Genomic DNA, 23,471 nt, shown 5'->3' with positions numbered 1-23,471 from the left:
GGGAAGGGTTTTCCCATGTGAGGCTCTCATGAATTTTGAGATGCTGGGCCCACAGCTCTCCAAGGTGCCTCTGTGTGACTGAAGTCCTGGGCTGGGAAGGGAAGGGAAGGGAAAGGGAAAGGAAGGGAAGGGAAGGGAATCACTATGAGAATCCGGCTTACCCATCAACAGTGTATGAAAGTGTATTTCCCTGCATCTTCATGCTTGTTGGGTATTATGATTCCTCCAACTCTTTGCCCACTTGCCAGGAGCAATAAGGGCTCTTTTGTTGTTTTGGTTGCCATTCCCTTCATTTCCTTGAGAGGTTGCTGTTTGCATATTGGTCCTGTTGGATTTCCTCTTTTGTGAATATTCATCCTTCTTCTTTACTGGTCTTGAAGGTGAAATCAGATCCAGGGCCTCCAGGAGAATGTGCGGAAGCTGCCGAAGCTGCCCAACCTGTCCCCACTAGCCATCAAGCACCTGTGGATCCGCACTGCCTTGTTTGAGAAGGTGCTGGACAAAATTGTGCATTACCTGGTGGAAAACAGCAGGTGAGCCAGAAAGACCAGACGCCTGGGTGTGCTCTGCCGCCACCTGCTGGCCTTCTTGGAAATTGCGCCCTGTTGCACAAAGCACCTTTCGTTTCTCCCCCTTGATATGCACTTGACTTGGAAGAAATTACATGAAGGCCATCTGGATGTTCGTCTCCGAATTAGCCTAGTTTAGGACCTTGGGACAATTCAGGTGCTTACTGGCAACGCCGGATCTCCAGATTAGGAGTGGGGTGTAGGATCCTGCAATCTTAGGCATCTTTCTTCTCCCATGAATTAAGCCTACTGTCTTCTTACTAACCATGGCCCTAGAGGAGTCATTTAGCTTCTCTGTGTCTCTCCTCTCATTTGGTAAGTGGGACAGGGATCGCTGCCATTCTGGAGAAGAGGTGAGAAGGGAAGATAGTGAGTCCACAGCATTTTGGAAATTTATAATGATACTTTCTTACATTTTTTTTTTTCTAGCTCAGATCAACTTGGTGTAAATGTTTTGTAGTATGAGCCCTCTTGGCAAGCATTTATCCATCCATTCATTCTTCCAACAAATATTTAATGAGCACCTAGCAAGTGCCAGGCACTAACCTTAGATGTTGGGGATACATTGGTCTTTTTTTTTTTTTTTAATTTTTATTTATTTATGATAGTCACACAGAGAGAGAGAGAGAGAGAGAGAGGCAGAGACAGAGGCAGAGGGAGAAGCAGGCTCCATGCACCGGGAGCCCGACGTGGGATTCGATCCCGGGTCTCCAGGATCGCGCCCTGGGCTAAAGGCAGGCGCCAAACTGCTGCGCCACCCAGGGATCCCGATACATTGGTCTTAACTGTCATGTTCAAAGCTTGGATGTTATGCTAAGGGATAGGGAAGCTGGGGAAGAATGTAAAATCTGAGACTCTTCACGACCAGTACTCCTTTCCAGCCAGAAGGAGAGGGAGAGAGAGAATATCAAGGAAATACATGAGAATCTCCTCATCTCTTGGTATATGAAAGTGCCTATTTAACCACATCCTCACATAAAATGGGTATTATGATTATCTTTCATTCTTTGCCTGTTTGCCTGGAAAACATATCTGAAAGTATAGAACAAATCCTTCTCTTCATGAACCTCACATCGTAGCAGGGAAAACAGGTAACTAGTAATTGGGATAATATATGATGAATATTCCAAACTAGGTGGGTGGTGTTTAATTTACTCTGGGTGGTCAGAGAAAGTGTCCTGGAATACATGGCAGTTAAGCTTCCATTTGAAGTGCCTGTAGGCATTAACTGGGTAAAGATGTAGGGGAAAGAGTGTTTCTAGCAGAGGGAAGCAGGTGCAAAGGCCAGGAGACAGGAGAGGAACTGGAAGAAATCCAGGCTCTGGAGTCCAATTACACCTTCTCGTGAATTATGACAAGTCTCTGCTCTGTGCCCTAACGTGGGTTCAGGGCCTCTGTAGTTACTGCCTTTGGTCTATGACCTTGTGTTTTCCGCTGAATAAATCAGTCAAAAGGAATTAGTGATTTATTTCAGCAATAACGCCAACCTCTTTATTTATTAAACTTCTTATTTTTTTTTTTTACATTCACACAGAAGTTGTAACATTAGTACAGAGTCTCCCCTACCCTTAGTGATAACATCCTCCATAACCTGCACTGTACCTTCATAACCTATGAAGGTATGTTCTGTGTTATATGGAAGAGGTTTTGGTTCAAGAAAAATTCAGGTCTCCCCACTGGCTGTGGGGTAGGGACACTAGAAACAACACAAGTGTTTCTTTTTCAATTTAAACGTTTTTATTCCAGAGCAGAGGTTGATAAACTATAGCTCGTAGACCTAATCTAGCTTTCTTCACGTTTGGCAAACAAAATCCTATTGGACCCTAGCCTTACTGATTCATTTGCCAGTCATTTATGGCTGCTTTTGTGCTACAGTGACAAACTGAGTACTTGTGACAAAATCTTACGCTCTTCAAAACTGAAAATATTGTCTAGCCCTTTACAGAAAAAGGTTCTTGACCCGTGGTTTAGAGAAAAATCTCTTCATCACTGTCCATCACAGTCCTGGCTCTCTAATCAAGCCAGCAACATGATATACTTGACTCTGTTCTAACTACAATTAACTGTTCTTTGCTCTGATCTTTCTTCAAATAGAACCTATCCTGCCATTGCCTTTGAAGAAACTTCCCCAGATGGCCTTGTGAGTTCTTTGCCTCTCTTAGTTATTGTGGCCCATGCCAGGCATACAAAACTAAGACATTTCTTGTGGTCATGTGGAATGGTGACTACCTCAGACTTTGAACTCTAACCAGTTTAACATTTCTCTTGATTTGAAAACAGGTTTTCTTTTAAAAGAGTATTTGGTCAGAAAATCTCTCTACTAACTCAGAGATTAATATTGTAATGGAGACTAACCAGGGAGCCAGAGCTGCTAAGGTAAAAAAATTGGCTGAAGGTCTGACAGCCATTCCTGCTGCAGTGCCACCGCCTACTTCTGGCCAGTCTGACAGGCTCCTTCAGGCTTCAGAGAATCCTGTGCGTTCACATTTCAGCAGAACCTGGACACTGGCCAGCCGGTGCCACTTGTTCTTGTTCTGCCTGAGATCTATTAACTACAGCATGTGCTCCTTCTTCCCTGTCCACTTCCATATTCTTGGCAATTACCCCCGTCCTGTTTATAAACCACTGTAATTCATCTACAAGCTTAGGAAATGTTTGAGAGTGGAAAGTATACTGACGAGAATTGAGTAAATGCAAGTCAAGACACACTGCACTCTATTAGCTGGGTGACTTCAAATAATTTGATTTACTTTTCTAGGCCTAAACATCACCACCCTGCATTTAATAGTCATTTAACAATAACGCTTATATCTTGGCTCCATTAATCAGCAGGAAATAGGCAAGTGTTTATTTTTCTTCCTTGCAATGATTCTTTAATACTGCATGACTAAATTTTAGAGAAAAGCAAAGAATAAGTAAATAAGGCCACTCTGCTAATTACCAACAGAGCTGGGATAAATATCCACTCCTCCCAGCTTTAAAATCCCTACTCCACCACCACCACCCCGATCCATCCAGTTTATCTGTAGCAACTGACCCTAAAACAACATGATCAGAGTTCTGATATCTGAGACTGCAGGAAGGCCCCAAGTGTAGCCCTGACTCAGTCTCACTGAGACAGCAGGGAGAGAGCAAGCAAACTGGGCTCTTTACCTCTGGATTAGGTCTTTGTAAACTGAACTCTGTGTCACAAAACAGTTATAATAATTAAACGAGTTGCAAGAATATCAAGTAATAGAAATGGGAAAGGAAAATAATACATCATTTTTAAGCATGAATGTAAGTAAGCCAGTGGCAGTCTATAATTTAATTGACTGGGACTTGGTTTTTCCACTACTGGGAATACATATTTTCATATTCTACATAACCATGGCTAAATGAGGACAAAAATTGTTCCTTGATTTATGACTCCAGGTCATTTGTAGATTCCTGTCTGATTTTCTCTAATGATTAATGCTTTTCACAAGGATGGGTTCCCAGAAAGACTGTTTTTTTATGAAGTCCTAGACCCAAAAAACTAGTTCACCATTTACCTTGGTTTAGAATTTTCATTTACATGTTGTTCTTAGTTTTCCATTTGTCCTGAATTTTAGTCTTACCCAATCTATAACTAAGAGAAATTGCATAGAGAAAATACTGTAGAAAGATTAAAAGAAAGGATGTTTTTTTAATATGATTTTTTTAAAAATCCATCGACCTGTTTTTGCAAGATTGTCAACTTATTGTGCAATGCTTTTCTGACTTCAGTATCCATGAGATTCTAATTCAGTAAGTCTGGGATTGGGCCCAGGAATTTGAGTTTTTAACAAGCATCCAGATGGCAGCAGGCAGATCATTGGACCACACTGTGGAATAACCTTTAATTGATTACTGTATCGTTAATATCCTACAGGGTGGCACGGTGCTAGGTACTTAGTAATAAATTAATTGAATGGATAATCAAAAGGGCTAAGGAGAAATGAAACAATGTGAGGTGTTCCTTTATTCACTCAGTGATTCATTTTTCAGCCCTCAATGAGTGGCTATCATGTACTGAACTTTATAGTATTGTTTGTGTGTGTGCATAGATACAATACATGTATGGACACTATAACTAGAAAAGGCACTTTATGCATACTCTATGCTTCCAAAGAGCATGAGATCTAGTGAAGGTTTTGAGAAACAAAAAATGTCATCTCAAGGTAATATTTAGGTGTTATTAAGGTGATGAGTGTGCAGAGAAGTTACAACAATAAAAATAGAAAAAAATAATGTCTTACCTTTTATATAACTGTTATATTAAATGAGCTATGTGAAAATAAGCTGGTAAGTTGTGAAAGGCCATATATATGGAAATAATAAGATTTATAAATCTCTACCCCCTTTATAGAGATGGCAAGGTCTCCCCATCCCCATTGAGTGTGTTGACCAGATGCCTCAGCTTATCTTCCTTACTCCGCAGGGTAGCGAATTAGATATCTCTGTCTGAATTTCCATCAAACGAAGTATATGTTGCCTGTTTCTGAGGCTTGAAATCTGCAGGACTGAGGCTCTGTGCTAATGATGTGCAACCTGAACTTTAAAATGTTTTACAAACTATAGTAGCTATTAAATAATTACTTGAACTTCTGGAAGTAATAAAAACCCCTGTCTTGAGATTCCTGAACAGAGTTTATCTCTTTACTAAGTATGTAAAATAATACTGTGGTAGGATAATCCTTAAAAATTGCTTCACTGTATCCTTGTTATTTGAGCACTATACATATATTTTTACCAATATTCAGAAAAGAGTGTATGAACTTTTTTCCTAGATTCCTGCAAGATCCAAACTTTACATGACAGTGGACTTCAATAATATTCATGAACTTGCATGAGGTTCATGGAAAGCAGCACATTGAAAATTCTGTGATGAATTACTAGGAGTTTTGGTTGACAAATACTTTCGTACATTTTTCCCTTTGAGATGTAGTATTATTTGGTTTGTGCGATATGTGATTCAAAATAATGAGAAGTGAAAGAAAAAAGGTGAATCCTCTATGTATTAATCAAGGGGTCATCTAGACTATATATCCAACATGACGTTTCCCACACAGTGTGTCTAGTTCTTCAATTGCTACTTGATTTCTTGGTGAGTGTGTCTTCATGTGAGAAAATACAAAAAGCAGAAAAAAAAACTATTTATCTTGGCAGCAAGTACCGTGAACTATGAATTCAGTGAGTCCTAAATATATAGAATCAGAATTGAATACAGCCAACCTAATGGTCTGTTTTGAGAAACATCAGTCCTTTTGTCCCTTATCCTATACGTAAGGCACACTAAATTATTCGGTGTCTCCAAATACTTTCCATGTAGAGTCTGTATTTTGAGACACTTGATGGCTAGGAGATTTTAGGAGCCTTTAACAGGAATATGATGTAAAAATAAAACAAATTCAAGTTAGGAAAATGTTGGGAGTCTGCTCAGAACACCATCAGCATCGCATCCTGTCCTGGCAGTCCGCGTGGAGCTGCAGCTGAGTCCACTGCATGGAAAAGCTCCTCAGTCCAGGCATGCTCCACTTCCAACTTAAACTAAATGTATTAGAACAATATAATGCCTCTAAAAGCAGATTGCACCTTACAGTCTTCGTTCTCAAGGAGTTTAAACATGTCTTAAGAAAGGGTGATGCCTCTTTGGGATTTATGATTATTACTCGTGGGCTTTATTGCTCATTCTGGTTTCCCACTGAACACCCGCATCACATCCACCGCTGAGCATCCAGAGGCAGGCTCGTCGCTTCAAGTTGCTTTGACAATCATTAATCCTAGAGTCTGACTCCATTGTTCTGCATGTATTACATAGAACTTCTATGGAACATCAAACATATTTATTGATAGGAGAAAATTGTGTCTTTATGAGCGTTTCTGTAATGAAACAGGATGAGGGATGTGGAAAGTCACTGGCAGTTTCAGTCCAAGAGGCTCTCTTCAGGAAGAGAAAAATGGAAATGTTTTTATGAACGTGAAATAAAACTCTAAAAATGATGAGATGCTCTTCTAATACCCACTATTCAATAATAGATAGTCATAGTGTCCTTTGTGAATGAAGAGGGCACTGCAGATTCTTTCTGGTTGCCGCAAGTGTTAAGTGTTCACAGTTAGAAGCAATGAACATTACACACCTCTCCCCGTGTTTCCTCACAGCCTGGACAGTGACTACTCTCACAGATGTTAAGACCCTTTCTGTGGTTGTTAGAAGGATACTGATTACTGATTTAGGGAGAAGTTCTTAATCTCTTCCTGCATCCCGGTCCCTTCCCTTGACAGACATCAGTGCAAGTGAAACAGGGTCTTAAGTTTAATACCATTGACAAGATAACCCTCCCTCTCTGGAGCAGTGGCTCACCATAAGGCTATTACCTTGTTGGCCATGTACCATATCTCTTTGCTGCCTGCTAATGCTTTGCTCCTTTCTTTTCTTTTCTCTTTTAATTTGCATTTAGAAGAGCTAGCAACCTCACTTGGCAAAGCTAACTGCTGATGTAGCTAACGATAAAGCACTATGGCATCACTTGAATGTCAAAAATTAGAAGAAAATAAAGAGCTAACATGTATTACCGTATTACTTATTTTTCCAAAAGCCAGAGCCTACTTTAATTTTGCCAAAATTGTGTTGGAGAGTTACCTCAGTGTGGGCTAGGTCCTAGCATTTGAATTATATGGAAAGGTCAAATTAGAAAACTACAGGGGGTCCGAAGGAGTTGATTGAGAATAAAGACTGTCAATGCGAAATATAGGGACACTTGGAATACACCACAGCAAGAGAGGGCTTAATATTTTACTTTGCTTAGTTTAAAATCGGAAGAAATCAGTTTAGATAGACACAGCTTTTCTATAAAGGATGTTACGGAAGCCAAACCTCCCAATATACTAGGTAAGGATGAGTATGGTTATGTAAGTATCCTAATTATGTACCTGCCCAAAGTGAAAGATTAGGTTAGTTAATGGACAACAGAGTGATTTCACATAGTTCTTCCCTTTAAGGGACTTATAGTCTACTTCAATCCTTTTGTGTTCTGAAATATGTACATCCTTCTTTCTCTGCAGTAGGCCTTGCTAGTCTAAACATGTCTATGAATTCAGCAGCTTCTTCTCCCTAGAGGACTGGAGAATATGACACAGAGTAGGAATCTGAAATTCCAAAGATGACTTTATAGCTCCCAGACAAATGGAGCTTTCTACTAGAACTTTAAAATTAAGGAAAACCGGGATCCCTGGGTGGCGCAGCGGTTTGGTGCCTGCCTTTGGCCCAGGGCGCGATCCTGGAGACTCGGGATCGAGTCCCACGTTGGGCTCCCGGTGCATGGAGCCTGCTTCTCCCTCTGCCTGTGTCTCTGCCTCTCTCTCTCTGACTATCATAAATAAATAAATAAATAAAATTTTAAAAAAATAAAATAAAATAAAATTAAGGAAAACCATGCAAGGCTGATGATGCTAACTCTATTTGTTGAAAACAAGCTATCTCTTCTCCTCCCCATCCCCCCTTTCTCTATGTGTATGATTCAGGTAAGATTAGTGTCAAAATCAGTGAATGTCAAAGTTGATGTAAAAATCTTTAAAACTAAGAATTATTTTAATTCACCCACCTTATATGCTCTCTATACTTCCTGCCTCCTTGAGGATTTTATCATTCATTTCCCTTCTATATCTTAAACATTAAGTTCTCAGAATGTTGCAACTTCAACATTTTCAAGTCTCTCTCATCTTATGGGAAATAACCCAAAATACCACCTTGGCCCTACATATCTTCACAGAAGTCCTCTTCTTTCCATTGTCAAGTATCTTAAAGAGTTGTTTTACTCAAAGTTTATACTTCTTTACCTTTTGTGCATTCATCTCAGTATAATATGGAATTTAGGCCCACCAATTTCACTCTTCCAACCATTGACCTCTATGTTGCTAAAGCCAAAACACACATTTTTCATCGTCCTTCTTGTTTTCTTTGTGATGTTTCGTTTCTGAAAATCTCTTAGCTTCCAGTACACTATACTTTCTTGCTTTTTTTCTACTGTTTCTTTTCCTCTGTTCTTTATTTTTTTCTCTGTTTCAGTGGATACTTTTATTGATTTAATAGATCACCAACTTTGTCTCCCTACCTGCCTACAATTGGAATTTCATCTTATTTCCATGCTGAGTAGTGAAACAATGACACAGCTGTAGTCAGAATAAGCTACTTCAAAAAGAGAAGCCAACACAGCTCATTTTCTTCTAGCAAGCAAAATATAAATATATGCACTCTAGAATGCACAATGGTTTAGTCACTAAGAAATTCAAATGGGATCCTGAAGAATGTAGGCAAATCCAGGGTGCAGTAAAGAGGAGCTGAGATGCTGTGCGCCTCTTTAAGGGTTCCTGGTACTGCATCTCTTGGCCACTAGCTGAATTTTGACATGAGGGAAGATTTTAGCTAATGCCAAGGAGAGATGCAGCAAGTGCTAGGTTGACTTAGGGGCTGTGCACAGGAACCAAAAGGCAGGAAAGTACTAAACACTGCTAAGAGCATCCACCCCAGGAAGGACTGGACCTTCCAAAAGCTCTAAACTCGCACCACCCCCAGTGCTCACATGGCTGACTTTATCCTCTGTGTTCCATTTGGCACAGCAAGTGGCAGTGTCTCCACCACCTATGATGGTGATGCAGCCCCTGGCGGTGGCTTTCACCACCTCATCCATGAGGGCTTTGGTTCCTCGGGCAAAAGCTTCCCATTCAAATATGCCCACAGGTCCATTCCCCATGGTCTGCTTAGCCTGAGCAACTGCCTCAGCATATTTCTTGCTGCTCTCAGGACCATGGTCCAAGCCCATCCAGCCAGCAGGTATGCCAGAGGCCACAGTGGCTTGGCCAGTGTTGGCATGCTCATCAAACTTTTCAGCAGTGACGAAGTCAACTGGCAAGGTAATTTTCACACCATTCTTCTCAGCTTTGGACATCAGGTCTTTGACGATCTTGGCTCCCTCTTCATCAAACAGAGGAGTCCCAATCTCCATGTTGTTGAGCACCTTCAGGAAGGTAAAAGCCATTCCACCACCAATAATCATCTCATTGACTTTGTCCAGCATATTACTGATCAGCTGGATCTTGTCTGCAACTTTAGCTCCACCCAGGATGGCCAGGATGGGTCGCTCTGGGCATTCCAAGGCCTATTTCAGCTCCTTCTTCATCAAGAAACCTCCGGCCTTCTGTGGCAGACTGACTCCCACCATGGAGCTGGGGGCTCAGTGAGCAGTGCCAAAAGCATCATTGACATAGACATCTCCTAGCTTGGAAAGTGAAGCTTGGAAGGCTTCTATTTTGACTGACTCAGCTTTAATCTTATTCCCAGAAGCATCTTTTCCCTTCCCTTCTTCCTCCACATGAAAGCAAAGGTTCTCCAGCAGGATGACAGACCCAGCAGCTGGGTCAGCACAAGCTTTCTCCACTTCTTGGCCCACACAGTCCTTTAAGAATAAAACATCCTTGCCCAGCACAGACTTAAGTTCTATAGCAGCTGGCCCCAAAGAATACTTGTCTGGCATGGGGACACCATCAGGCCGGCCCAGATGGCTCATAAGAACTGACTTGGCTCCATTGTCCAAGCAGAATTTGATACTTGGGATGGCAGCCTTGATTCTCTGGTTGGTTGTTATCTGGTGGTTCTTCATAGGAACATAGGCTCTTCATAGGTTGAAGTCCACTCTCATGACGACCCACTTGCCCTTCACGTCGAGCTTGTTCAGAGTCAGCCTGTTAGAAAGTGACATCCTGGCAATAGAAGGGCTGCGAGGCTGAGAGCTTAAACAGCGGAGAAGAAAGCAGCCTGCGTGTGCTCCAACCTCGTGCGGAATGCCGAGAGCTCCTCTGTTCTTTATTTTTTTTTTTTTAAACATTTTATTTTTTTATTTTTATTTTTTAATTTTTATTTATTTATGATAGTCACAGAGAGAGAGAGAGAGGCAGAGACACAGGCAGAGAGAGAAGCAGGCTCCATGCACCGGGAGCCCGACGTGGGACTCGATCCCGCGTCTCCAGGATCGCGCCCTGGGCCAAAGGCAGGCGCCAAACCACTGCGCCACCCAGGGATCCCTCCTCTGTTCTTTAAATGTCAGTGTTTTCCCAGGTCTTCTCCAAGCCTGTTAACTTTTTTTTTTCTTTTTTTTATCTCCATTCTCCTTGGGTGATTCTATTTATATTCATGGCTTCAAGCATAACCTGGAAAGCTATGATATCCAAATATGTATTTTACGTTCTATCTGGATAATAAACCCATAAGATCCTATGTTATCAATCATTCAGAAAAAAATAAGATATTCGTGGACATTTTAGTTGACTTTTATGGTGTTTAGGAGTTAAGATAGTAGTGATAAGCACAATGATAGTATTGAGAGAGGACTCGTTTTAAGTCTTGAGTCAGTCATGACCTTGAGTAAATTGCTTTAATTATAAGCCTTGTATATACTTCATTTGTTTGTTTTTTTAATTTTTATTTATTTATGATAGTCACAGAGAGAGAGAGAGAGAGAGGCAGAGACATAGGCAGAGGGAGAAGCAGGCTCCATGCACTGGGAGCCTGATGTGGGATTCGATCCCGGGTCTCCAGGATCGCGCCCTGGGCCAAATGCAGGCACCAAACCACTGTGCCACCCAGGGATCCCTATATACTTCATTTGTAGAATGAAGTACGCACTTCATAAGATTTCCATGAGGATGAAGTGAGATCATAATTGTGAAGAGCCTGGCACATAGATAGTTCACAATAAGTAGTAGCCCTTATTGTAATAAAATGATCTCTTGAACAAGTTTCACTTCTAATTGTAGAAAGCCAAAGTAGCACTCTGAGCCCAATCAGGAGACAAAAACAAAACAAAACAAAACAAACAAACAAAAAAAAACATGTAGTAGGTTAAAGCAGAACAGTTTAATACAAAGAATTACTGACTCTGACAAACATAACTATAAGATATAAAGAAATTCTGTGTGGTAAAGCAGAGAAAGAGTACCTAAGAAAGGGTAAACTTGAAAAGGGTATTAACAGATACAGAGATAATCCATAAATCACAACACTGTAAAAATGTGTTCAAATACTGGAGAAAATGTAGTTTGGCTCCTAGAGAGCAGAGCTGACCACTGGAATGGCCAGGCCAGAACTGCTGTGCAAACAACAGCCACCTCCGGAGGTATAGACAAAGATAAGAAAATGACATGTGACAAGAAAATGGTTGCTGGATCTGCAGTGGGAATCCAGGTGCCAGTAGGGGTGAAAGGTTGTTAGAACTTACTCTTTGAAGGACTGACTTGGTGTGTGACCTTCTGGACACAAGTAGCTTTATGCAGGCTGTACTAGGCTTGTCAGAGGAGTCCAGGCTGTCTGTAGAAATATCATTGCCAGGATGAGGCTGAAAGGTCAAAGGACCTTCATCCTAGGCTTGTGACTGCTAAGTAGTAGTTCCTTACCAGATGTCCTTATACCCACACTGCCTATCCTCCTGGATAGTGCTGTGAATTGGAGGAAGTCTCTACCTCCTGCAAAATCTCCCCTGCTGCCCTCTACTGAGAAACTTAACAGTGTGCATTTAAAAAGAGAAATGCTTAAGCCAATTCTGTTGTTTACCATATTGGAGGTACATTTGGAAATGAAAGGCAATGAATTGATAACTGACACAACAGATAGGCTTAACAAATACAGAGATAATCTAGAAATCACAACACCATAAAAATGTGTTCAAATACTGTGTTTTGCTCTATAGTTCTTTCAGTTCCAAGCTTTTTGATATGAAAAATTGGTGTATATATGTATAACTTTCGTTCATGATTTAAATATGAATACCCATTAGCATCATGATAGCTATGCATGTGCTAGAAGATAATTTAATGAATTACAATATAGCACATCGAAGAGTTGCTATGGTCTGTTGAATCAAAAATCCAGTTCTTGAAAACTGCCTAAACATAATTTACCTATCCAATGTCAGTTTAAAATTTGCATAATAAGCCACAGTGAGTTTTAAAAATCTCATACAAATAGTGATCCATTTAATATGTTCCACAAAGAAATATATTTTAAACATCTTTTATACATATATACATATTTTAAACAGTCTTTTATATATCTTTTATATATTCTAAGAGAGGGCTCATTTTCCCCCCATTACCTAAAAATGTTTCTCAGAAAAAATAATATAAAAAATTACTATGTTGATCATAATTCCAGGAGAAAACTAAGAATCCTTGAAAATATAAGCTTAATTGAACTGGTAAGAATTGCTGTTATAGCAAAGTGGCATGGCATTAGAATAACTCCCATCAGTTATCAGGTTATCTTTAATTCACAATTTACAACTAACCATTTTGTAACCTCAAGAGCTGTTCCTTTTCTCTAATTTATCTCTAATCATAATTTTTATTCACAATTGACCATTTATTATACCTCAGTGATGAGTACTTTTTATTTTTTTATCACACTTCATTTTTATATTTAAATTACGTTAGCTAACGTATAGTACATTATTAGTTTCAGCTGTAGTTTTCAATAATTCATCAGTTGCATATGACATTTCTTAATACAGCAACAAGGTCTTATTTTCATCATTGCATCGATGGAGAAAGAGGAGAAATGTTGCATTACCTGTTCAAGAGAATCACTTCAGAAGCAGAAGGGCTGGGATTTGAAGATTTTTTTGTTTGTCTCAAAAGCTCCTACTGATTTTAGGCATGTTTCTAACTCTAGGTCAAAGTGGAGACTTATATTTTATAATCAGAGGTGTTAGAATTGATGGCACTGCTTCTCAGACTTTCATGTACACATCGATTGCCTGAGGACTTTCATCAAATACAAGCTCTAATTTAGTAGGCCTGGAGTGAGACTTGAGATTCCAAAAAGCTCGTATTTGGTGCCTATGTTACTAGTTCATAAACCATACTTGGCATAGAAAAGGTAAACGGCAATGGGATTGGAACAGACCAAGATATTAGTGACATCTGGATAATCTGAAGATTTCAGTTCCTTGGCATTTATCTGAAGGACCTGAAAACTTATGCTCACACAAAAACCTGCACATAGATGTTTATAGCAGCTTTTGTTCATAGTTGCCAAGACTTGGAAGGAACCAAGAAGTTTTGCAATACGTGTATGTGATAAATACAAACAAATATTATTGAGCACTAAAATAAAAATGAGCCATCAAGCCATAGAAATACATGGAGGAAACTTCAATGCAAATTACTAAGTGAAAGAAGCCAAAGTGAGAAGGTCACATACTATATATAACTTTAACTATATGATGTTCCAGAAAAGAAAAAAAAACTGTGTTAACGATAAAAAGATGAATAGTTGAAGGGAATTTAGGGAGAAGATGAATCATTTTCCTTTGTTTGTGTTAGGGCACTGAAAATATGCTATGATATTATAATAGTGAATAGATGTTATTGTAAATTTGTCCAAACCCATAGAATGTAAATATCGAGTGGACCATAATATAATCTATGGACATTGGGTGATTACGATGTGTCACTGTAGGTTTATCCTTGGCAAAAACTGATAAAAATAATAATTTATATTTATAGTATAAGTATGTAAATAAAAATAAATATATTTTATATCCATATTAATTTAATAACAATTATTATTTTTAAAAATACCTCTTGGTGAATGACTTTGATGATGGGAGAGAAGCTATGCCTGTGTAGAGCATGATGTATATGGAAATCTCAATACTTACCTCTTAATTCTGTTGTGAGCCTAAGACTACTCTAAAACAAAGTCTAAAAGTCAAATAAGAAAAAATGTTGACATGGGCAGCGCAGGTGGCTCAGCGGTTTAGCACCGCCTTCGGCCCAGGGTGTGATCCTGGAGACCCAGGATCGAGTCCCACATCAGGCTCCCTGCATGGAGCCTGCTTCTCCCTCTGCCTGTGTCTCTGCCTCTCTCTCTCTGTCAATTGTGAGTAAATAAATAAAATCTTTTAAAAACATTTTTTTAAAATTCAGCATCAGTCAATAAATATGCACATGTTATCACATAAGGAATATATGAATGTGTCAGTGAATGTACAGTTAATACACATGTATGTGCATATGTGCATGTATTTTGAAATGTTGATTAAGATACAATGAATAATTAACTATATAGCAAAGTCTATAATGTGTCTGTGTTTCTATATATGCTGATTAGAAGAGATCAAATATTATATACATTGGATTTCTGTTAAATTTTTAAACAGTAATATTTCCATTTAAAGGTAATTTTATTGACATACACAAAAAATATATAGTGTTAACAGTTGTCAAGTAACTACAAATCAAAACAATTAGATACCATTTATTTTTCCTATAAAATTTTCAAAAATTATAATGATCAATATAAAGACTCAGTTCATGAGTCTGGTATACCAGATATTTATACTGACCAGTTTTATGTGGAAAAAATGCTTGCAGAAGCATTTTGGTGTTAGTGATAATTTGGAAACAACCTAAATATTCAACAATAGAAATTATGGCATATCTAGCCATTTAAAAAACTACATTGTTAGAACACTTAAAGACAAAAATGCTCACAATATGAACTCAAATGAAAAGACACAAAATAAAAAGTACAGGGCAGCCTGGGTGGTATAGCGGTTTAGCTCCTCCTTCAGCCCGGGGTGTGATCCTCAAGACCTGGGATCAAGTCCCACGTCGGACTCCCTGCAAGGAGCCTACTTCTCCCTCTGCCTGTGTGTGTGTGTGTGTGTGTGTGTGTGTGTGTGTGTGATGAATAAATAAATAAAATCTTTGTAAAAAATAAAAATAAAGCAATAGAACTCTAATTCTGAACACACATGTTCAGTCAATATCCACCAAGTGCCTACCTTTTTTTTTTTGTTTTAGTAAGCACTGTGTAGGTATTTGGATATATTAGTGAGCAGAATAGAGGCTCCTGATCCATATACATCTTATGGTTTAGCAGCAAAAAGACAAGAAACAAAAGGATTGAAACTTTTATTTATTTTTTTTAAGATTTTATTTATTTATTCATGATAGACATAGAGAGAGAGAGAGAGAGGCAGAGACACAGGCAGAGGGAGAAGCAGGCTCCATGCCAGGAGCCTGACGTGGGACTTGATACCAGGACCCCAGGATCACGCCCTGGGCCAAAGGCAGGCGCCAAACCGCTGAGCCACCCAGGGATCCCCAGGATTGAAACTTTTAATAGTAAAATATTGATAGTAAGATTATAGGTGAGCTGTATTTTATTTCTTCCATTCCCCCTTTTCTAATCACCTACATGGAGAGTGAGTTACTTTTACTGGAACAAAAATGCAAATATTTAAAAATGCAAAGAATCTATCAGAAAAATTATTATACTACTTAAAATGTTGCTTAACTAGTACTTTAGTACTAGTTAGTACTTGTGCTAACTAATCCTTAGTCCTTTTCGACTATTCAACCATTCCCTCAGGACTCTAACTTTAGACAATACTCATATCCTTTTTTAAAACTTTTTCTTCTCTATTCCAAAGAAGCATACTGGTCTCTCTAATTTGTTCTTTAAAAAATCAATGAAAATGTAATTAGTTGCAATTAATATATAAATATGAATCTTTGGTCCTGGAATTGGTTTGCCTGACCCAATTTAGCTCTGTAATTCTACGTGATTATCCATCCATTTAGAGTAGTGCCTTGATAGTGCACATCTCGTTTGAATTCTCCTTGTAACATAACTCAATACTAATTTACCTACGACTATATGACCTGTGATTTTGTCATTTAACCAAATCACTTTTACATTTGCATCTGATATTTTTTAAAATATCATGGTTAATGGCTGCATAATGTTATAGTTGTTCAAGTACTAAGTAGGTAATTATTCTCATTTGCACCATGACTATTATTATATTGAAATAAGCTACATTATAAAGCCTATTGATGGATTCCTAACCTACCTTTACCGGGCTTGTCAGATTGTCAGATTTTAGCACATCATCCCTTGACATCTCTACGTCAGTGGTCCCAAGCACAAATGTATATACAAAGACTAGCCCACCAACATGAATGAATGGAGAGGGTTGGGAACAAGGGGAACAAGGTCTTTGGAGAACATGGGCCTTTAGTACAAGGGACAGCCGGTATTCAGCTTCAGCTAATTTTGCCAATCAAGAGTATTAGCCTAAATTTTCTGATTTTTTAAAATGAATTAGAAAACTACTTTTATTATTTTATTTATTTTATTTTTTATTTTTATTTTTTATGGGAGTTCAGTTTGCCAACATATAGCATAACACCCAGTGCTCATCCCATCAAGTGCCCCCCTCAGTGCCCATCACCCAGTCACCCTAACCCCCCGGCCACCTCCCCTTTCATTACCCTTTGTTCGTTTCCCAGAGTTGGTGTCTCTCATGTTTTGTCACCTTCACTGATATTTTCACTCATTTTCTCTCCTTTCCCTTTATTCCCTTTCACTAATTTTGATATTCCCCAAATGAATGAGACCATATAAGGATTGTTCTTTTCCAATTGACTTATTTCACTCAGCATAATACCAGAAAACTACTTTTAAATGTAAAATTTCCCAATTACATAAAACACCAACCAAACACAACAGTCTAGCCAACTGGATTTGGTTTTCAAATTAGAAGAGTTCAAATTTATGAAACTTGTACATTGTCACTTGTTATAACCATCCTGAGATAGACTTTTTTGTTTCTGTTTCTGATTTTTGTTTTTTAAATATAGCATAGGGAAAAACTTTAAAGAAAGACATACAATTTCCTTATAAGTATATAGAAACACCCTCACCCTGAATTGTCAGATTGTCAGATTTATTGATGTTAAATTAGATGATTCTATTTAAAGTTTATTATTTTAAGTGCATCTTGCTTTTTTAAATTGTTAGGCTTTTTAAACTTTCATTTGATAATAAATCAACATAGGTTCATAAATGCCATGGATAATCATGACAAGAATATACGGAAATTAAGTGTATGTGTACAAATCACACGTCCAGTCTCTTGCTCCTTAAGCATTGTTTACTCTTAGATCTATAATCTAATTTTTTAAAGAAAATGCAATGTATAATAAATCTTGAGTTTCGAATACTATGTGCAATCACGATGCTCTAGCATCTCAAAAGTAGACAGGGAAAATAAAGAATCAGAACAAAGGGAAACTATTTGTTTCCAAATCAAGAACAAACAATAAACCATGTCTTAGTGGCTATAAACTCAAGGCATCAAGCCATAGAACAGGGTAATTTTTACGAAATATAGAATAATCTACCATGCATCAAGCAAACTGTATTGAATCTAATAAATCTAAAACTCTTAATAAAGTGCTTGGCAGGAAATCATCGAGCAGATCCAGTGTTCTGAGCTCATGTGCCACAGCTGTCACCAGAGGACCGGGGTGAAATTCTGAGTAGCTACAAAGGCAAAAACACAGAAAGTAGAGGAAAATTTCATGTCATTAACACTGTGAAGCAGTGTTTGCTCAGCTCAACAGCCTCAATGATTACATTTTGTTTTTCTGCATATCTACATTCTATTCACGTAATACCCATATGGTTCAAGTGGTGTCCCTATTATTAGTCTTCTGACAGGAATGTCCCTTGCAAAAGACCATTGTTTGCTTTATGGGGAAAAGAGATATTTAGAGAGACGTTTGTCTTGAGGATCCACCCAGCTTTAAGAAAGGGTAATGCCCATGACTGGACAACTTTAATTCAAAAACATTAGTACTATATTTTAGGTAAATGTTTAAGGAAGAGGAAGTATTACTAAACTCAGATTCCATTCTCCAGATGCTATAAAATGGCATGTGTTACCAATTTTTGAAAATACATATAAATTATTATTTTAATAGAACAACAATAGTAGTAACTAATTGTTGGTAAGCAATATGCCAAGAAATATATTGTGTATCTCACATGACTTGATTAATTTATCCTCTGTCACTCTGTGAGGTAGCTACTATTGTTACATCTATTTTCAGATATGGAAATAGAGTAAGTGGCAGAGCTGGGATTTCAATCTGATCAGTTTGATTCAGGAGGTAGTTTTACCTCTTTGAGTGTCATTATGGTGAGATATTTGCCTGGTAGGCAGTCAAGTATGATTCTAACCCCATACTTAGTCCAAGTCTTCAAAATGGAAAGTCTATTCATTTTGCCAACCTGCCTTTGATTCAAATGAGGAATCTGCAGGATGCAGCTGATCACTACAAACCCCGAGAACTCCCTCATTCACTTCAAGACTGGCAGGGTTTATATACCCTTATTTAATCAAATTGTAACTGAACCGAGTGAGAGTTTGTCCCCTCAATGCACAGAGAGCCAATAAAAACTGACACTGAGCTTTTGCAGTGAAGAAAGATAAGCTGTTAATGGTGTGGTCTCACCCATGAGAACAGTACCTAATGCTCAAAAGTCCTGTACCCCCTCATGGTTTGCAAGTGAGGATTTTTAAGGTCAAAATTTGGAGCAGGGGGCTCCTGAGAAGGTGGACGCTGTTGATTGGAGGCCCATGATGTCATGCTAGCAGATGCTCCGATGCCATTTCATTAAGTCCCACAGCGGTCTTCTCCGTCTCAAGAGATTTGGAATCTGAAAGACATCTCGATTCCTTATGTTAAAAATTTCACTAAGTACATCTGGTGATCATATCTATTTGTAAGCTAGTGGGGTTGCATTCTTACAGGTTTCTTGGCTAGTTCAGTTATGCCTGGGGATGATATGACCTCTATTGATCATTCTTTCATCTGAACTGATACGATGGAGGCCAGCTTCAAATATGATTGGATTACTTGTGATTTGTTTAATTTATGCTGTAAATCTAAAATCATATTGCTAATTCTTCTTTTTAAAAAAATATTTATTTATTTGTTTGAAAGAGGGAGAGAGTGAAAGAGAGAAAGTGGAAGAGAAGGGAAGAGGGGGAGGGAGAGAGAGCCTGACAAGAGGCTCGGTCTCACGACCTGGAGACCATGACCCTGAGATCATGACCTGAGCCAAAACCAAGAGTCGAGTGCTTAACCAACTGCAGCACCCAGGTGCCCCATATTGCTACTCTTCTAATGTTTGCTTTAGTAGGGAGGGATTTTTTTTTTTTCTTAACTTACTGGATTCTTTTGGCTGGTCTACTAATTAAATTGGTTAACATCTAATTTTGTACTTATGAGAGCCCCACAAAGACATGAAAAGCTTCAAGACAGGCAATTGAGGCTTAATATGCCATTCTGAGTTAAGGAGTTAGGGGTAGGGATCTGGGGCTTCAAAAGGAAGGAACACAATTAACAGAAAGATGATAAGAGCAAATAATTGGAAAACAAAGTTTGTCATGACCTGCAGAGACAGTGGGACACAGAGGAAACTGAACAAACGTATCTTGCTGAGTTCCCCTTAGCTTGGCACACCTAGCCTGTACTTTTTGTAGATATTTCTGGTGGTACCTCTCTTCCAGGACCAGACCTCCTCTGAATTCTCAGAGACAAATAAGGGGGAGGGGAAAGTTTTTGAATCCGTTGGATCTTGATTGCCTTCAGCTCAAAACAGTCCACATGACAAAGTGACACATTTTGTGGCAGCCTATTCTGATTCCCTTTAATTTCAAAGGGATTTAATATGCATAAGTGAATAAACCATTACGTTCAGTCTGTATAAAGGGTGTTATCAGTCATCTGCTTTGCATTGGGGAAGTTTTCCTCTGAGGGTAAATTCCTCTGAATTATGCTGCCCTATGAAAGGCAGCTATGCTTAGCACAACATCACTAGTGCTGCACTCTGCTGCACTATGATATGGCAGAAACACATCCTTTATAGCAGTGCCGAGGAATCAGATCTCCCCACCAAAATGAGCTTTCCAGATAGTTCTGTGGGCCTTAAACATTGAAGAACAGCATTCAAAAGATTTTATTTTAATTTTAATTTTTTTGAAGATTTTATGTACTTATTTGAGAGAGAGCAAGAATGTGTGCGTGAGTGGGGGAGGGGTAGAGAGAGAGGGAAAGAGTGAATCTTAAGCAGACTCAGAGCTGAGAGCAGAGCCTGATTTGGGGCTAATCTCAAGACTCTGAGATTATAACTAAGCTGAAACCACGAGTTGGATGCTAAACCTACTGAGCCACCCTGATCAGAAACTCTTTCGCTTAACATACAAGTTCATAGCTTTTCTTTTTTTCTAAAATTGCCAGATATTATCAGGAGCATAGCCTCCCAAATAATGGAGGAACTTCATCCTAGCCTCATGATGTACCAATTTAGTAATGGAGAATATAGAAGCAGGCAGGGATAGAGGGAGGAAATAATTGAAAGCTATTTGGGCAGCCCTGGTGGCACAGCGGTTTAGCACCGCCTGCAGCCCAGGTCGTGATCCTGGAGACCCCAGATCGAGTCCTGAGTCGGGCTTCCTGCATAGAGCCTGCTTCTCCCTCTGCCTGTGTCTCTGCCTCTCTCTCTCTCTCTCTCTGAATGAATAAATAAATCTTAAAAAAAAAAAAAGTAAAAAATTGAAAGCTATTTGTAGTTTTAAAAAATTCCCAGATTTCACTCTATCATACAATAAGCTTTAAAGAAATTGCTGTTGTATTGAGACCAAACCTATTATAATGAGACAGGTCCAGATAATGATAATGTGCTGTGATTTTAAAATGAAATTCAGGACATAGCTCCAGGGTCTGTTTTTAATGACACCTCCATTGATAAAGGATGTAAAATTTTCCAAGTCTGTTAGCTAGTCATTCAGTAGTAAATTTGACCAAGTGTAACGACACCCACATTTTCTTATTAGAGTGCTTATGGTTATCTACATAGCAAATGGCAAATTGGAGATTTATATGCCATTTAAACTAGGTTACATCTAGGAAAATTCATTCTGGGTCATTATGGGAAGACTGCTCTTAAAACAGTCTAGTGGAACAGTTTTAGATGGTTTTGTGTAGTACCAAGAGTCATTAATATAACAAGAGATTCCTTTTTAGCAGAAGAGTTATTTGAATAGACAGCTGGGCATTGTAGTGCAAAACAGGCATCAGCTTAGTTTTGCACTTTGGCCTTATAACATAAAACCGTGTCATTACGACAAGCCCTTTTATGGCAGGAAATCTGTCTAATGTAGCTCATTCTTGCTCTTAGTCCAGGGAGGTTTAATTACCAGAAGAATTAATCTCACCAATAATGGGGGATCCCTGCGTGGCCCAGCAGTTTGGCGCCTGCCTTTGACCCAGGGCGCGATCCTGGGGACCCGGGATCGAGTCCCATGTCGGGCCCCCTGCATGGAGCCTGCTTCTCCCTCTGCCTGTGTCTCTGCCTCTGTGTGTGTGTGTGTGTGTGTGTGTGTGTGTGTGTGTGTGTGACTATCATGAATGAATAAATAAAATCTTTTTTAAAAAATCTCACCAATAATAATAAGTAATATTTGTAAGGACTTTGAAGTTTACAAGGATTTTCACATATAGTTCCTGCCCTTGTATCATTGCCCATACTTCCTAACTGTTCTTCCTGACACCAGTTTCAACTCCTTCCAGTACATTCTCTGTATTTATGATCAAAACACAAATTTCATCACATTATTTTCCTGATTATACATTTACAGCATTTTCCTTATTGCCTACATGGTAAAGTCTAGGTCATTAGCAAATCATACAGTGTAGTAATATTGCTTGTGTGGAATCAGATTTTCCGTAACACACGCACACACACAAACACACACAAATATACCAAAATGTATTAAAAAGGTAGTGACAACATAGAGAGGAGTAGATGCTGCAGATCTTTGCTAGTCTTGTTTCCTAACATTTTCCATTGTAAAGAGTTCACAGCTTCCGGTGGCATAGATAATACAGGTCAGGGACCAGATAGATTTCAGACAAAATTTTAATAGCTCATATATATTAAACATTTTATACAACATGGCATAGTACTTAATACATAATAACCGCTCAACAATAATTTTCTAAACTTTATTTCAATGTGGCAAGTACTGCAGTATAATACATCCTCTACTATGGAATTTCCACAGACTGAGGATGTTGTTATGGTAAGGTTCCAGTGTATAAATTATGTGAAAATACTGGGCAAAAGGGAAGGAAATATTTTGCCAGCTGATAATATAATGTTGCAAAACTTCTATTCAAGGAGATTTTTAAAAATCTGAGTTTACTATTGTATATTTCACAGTTGAAAATAAGCTCTGGCCCATGAGATTTTACCTACACATTGGGGACAACATCTTGTTAAAACAAGATTGTGAAGTTTATAAGAAAGTAGTAAAGTCTGCCTTTCGATATAGACTTACATTTTTGTTCTTCCTGTTTCTTTTGGAATCTGCATTTTTCTGTGAATGATGAGTATTTCTTGGTCACCAAATCCTCTCTTAGTCTACATTCATTTGGTAGTACACTGGAAAGCTGAAGAAAAGTGATTAAAGACCAGGAATGTCAATGTTTTTGGCATGGAAATGGATCATATTTGACTTTTTCAAATATATGCTCTTGAAAATTGGCCATTCGTATGTACAGACGTTTAAATTTCTAAATATAATAAGCTGTGTAAAAGGAGATATGATTTGAGGAAATGAGTATAGTAATGGTCATTACGGGAAGCACCAGTGCAAAATTACCAGTTCAAGAACACTTTATGGAACATAATGAATTGTCATAGTTGTTTTTAGAGTTAGAAAGATTCTTTGACTAAATGTTAGAACATCTTTGTTTAACAGCATTCATTCTAAGAAAGACATACAAATACACTGATATAGTGTCACTGATCTCTCTTATTTACAAATCATTTAAATTACAAAGAACAAACATTCCCTTCAAAAAATCTGAATATACCCTTCCTTAGCTTGAACTTTAATTGAACTTGATAAAAGTAATTTGATTTTCAGGGTTGTTCCTATCATATCTTAATGAATTAAAGAAATATAGCAAAGATTCCTTGTG

At 38.4% G+C, this 23,471-nt stretch overlaps 2 protein-coding genes, 1 long non-coding RNA gene and 1 pseudogene across 3 annotated transcripts in view; 2 read left to right on the top strand and 2 right to left on the bottom strand.

Annotated features, from left to right (window-relative positions):
• The window catches only part of LOC140597372 (uncharacterized), a 340,786-nt gene that overhangs the window by 41,322 nt on the left and 275,993 nt on the right, over positions 1–23,471 (bottom strand). The window lies entirely within an intron of this gene.
• LOC140597389 (piwi-like protein 1) overlaps positions 1–23,471 on the top strand; it is a gene marked incomplete at its 5' end in the record, with an annotated part of 124,338 nt that overhangs the window by 25,811 nt on the left and 75,056 nt on the right. The gene's annotated exons all lie outside the window — the stretch shown is intronic.
• LOC140597382 (uncharacterized) lies at positions 540–23,462 on the top strand. Its single transcript, XR_011999232.1, has 2 exons — positions 540–2,709; positions 13,130–23,462. It is a non-coding gene; the product is annotated as an uncharacterized lncRNA (long non-coding RNA).
• On the bottom strand, positions 1,141–12,432 carry LOC140597373 (phosphoglycerate kinase 1 pseudogene; annotated as a pseudogene).

Source organism: Vulpes vulpes, unplaced genomic scaffold (genome assembly GCF_048418805.1).
Source record: "Vulpes vulpes isolate BD-2025 unplaced genomic scaffold, VulVul3 u000000698, whole genome shotgun sequence".
In the NCBI taxonomy this organism is placed as follows: Eukaryota; Metazoa; Chordata; class Mammalia; order Carnivora; family Canidae; genus Vulpes; species Vulpes vulpes.
The sequence above is the reverse complement of the archived record's forward strand: the minus strand, read 5'-3'. Positions and strand labels throughout refer to the sequence as shown.